The sequence below is a fragment of the Lolium perenne genome, chromosome 1 (genome assembly GCF_019359855.2).
Source record: "Lolium perenne isolate Kyuss_39 chromosome 1, Kyuss_2.0, whole genome shotgun sequence".
NCBI lineage: Eukaryota > Viridiplantae > Streptophyta > Magnoliopsida > Poales > Poaceae > Lolium > Lolium perenne.
The window spans coordinates 225,221,880-225,223,761 of record NC_067244.2 but is presented as its reverse complement, the minus strand read 5'-3'; positions in this window follow the sequence as shown (position 1 = coordinate 225,223,761).

Below are 1,882 nucleotides of genomic sequence, written 5' to 3'. Positions count from 1 at the left end.
GCTGCAGCGCGCACTGCTGCTTGCACGCCATCACCTCCGGGTCCTCTTCGCCTGCCTCTGCCTGATGATCCGCTGCGATTGCGAGGGCGGTGGCAGAAACGAGGACGAGGAGGAGGACGGCGGCGAGGGGCGCGGCACCTCTCATCGTCGCCTCGGTCGATCACCGCCTCGCTTGGCACACGTATTCCAGGTCGTACGCGCAAGGACGAGGCTCGGTTAAGCAGTTGTAGCACTTCGAGTACGTGCAAACCAACTAGTACACGCGAGTGAGATAAGCAGCGAGAGTGTGCGAACGCTGCGGCCTTGTACTGCGCGGCATACGTGCCGGCATGACTGGCCACGTGTACGCATGCTGGGTGCCCTAGTGCCACGTCGGCACCGCTTAGGCTGGACAGGGGTGGATGCGTGGTACCGTGTGAGATAACTCATGTCATCTCCCTGCTCACTCGTGAGATACTCCCTTCGATCCGATTAGTGTGTGTAGTACACTAGTACTCACTCCGTGCCATGGAGCGTATAAATTTCCGCAAAAGTTAAACTACACCAACTTTAACTAAATTGGTACTCACTCTGTTCCATTCTATAGTGCCTATTATTTTTTGGCACGGAAATTAGCGCAAGAGACTCCCAGCTGAACGATTTGAGATCAACATAAAATTTAGGAAATTCATATCTTACTAACTTACCATAACAAATTTGGGACCTGAACGGTTTGGAAGCTGAACGGGGAGGGGGTAATTGAAAAAAAAGCTAAGCTACAACCTTATATTTTGAAACAAATGCAAAAAATCTATAGACACTATAGAAAGGAACGGAGGGAGTATTGTTTTTATATTCTAGATGTTGATACTAACAAATTTGGTTAAAATTTACATGGTTTGACTTTGCAAAAATCTGATACGCACTATATTCGGCGTAGAGGAAGTACATGGTATTCGTATCGATTAAAACGAATCGGGCTAATATGACTACAAGACTGACATTTTGTATCAATTATAGGATCCCTTTTCTTTAATTTTGGTTATGCTAGAGCAGATGGAGGATGCCACCTACCACCCTAGATAGTAGCTCGACTAGGCTGAAACTGTAAAATAATTTCGTTGGAAAACAAATTGTATAACATGTACGATTGTGAATGTGAGCAGTATCGGTGCGACGACGCCTCTCATTGGCGACACCAGTCGACCTTTGTAGCCGCTTGGTGCTGCAAGCTGCTTTCCGGACCCGGACTGAATTTTCCAACAGTTAACGCCACTTGGACCATGTTATTCATTTTGTTTAGTTGGTAGCCGTTTTTTATTGGGTGGGCAACTATTTTATTTGTATTGGTAAGTTGTACCTAACGTTTTTTTGGACGGTTGATATAAATTATAAGTGTAGATAAACCGAGGGGCTCACTTGAGCCCATGGAAAATTTGACCGAGGCAAGGCCAAATGAAAAGATGGTCAACATCTGTGCGTAGTCGGCAATGGAACTATGTGTCCTTGGGGTGACCATGAGAAGGGAAGAGCGTGTTAGTTGTGCATGCTAGTGATTCATGATGAAGTGCAACAGTGGTGGAAGACTGCATGCTAACCGTAATGTGCTCGTGGTAATGCTCGCTCTGTAAGATGATACATTTGATATCCTCACGCTATTGAACTCGGTTATGATCTTGGAACCTACTAATGGTTACACACCTCGCCCTCCACTTCCGCGGGTGTACATTTGAACAAAGCTAACACCTGCTCCATATAGTGATTCACGAAGCCTTGGTCATGACTGACAGATGGACTTCTTTGAAGTCCTTGTCAGTTCTGACGCCGGTTTCGATCAGTTCGCACATCTTCTCAAAGATGAAGCTTGGCATGAAAGGAAACCATTTCATGGCCCCTTTCATTG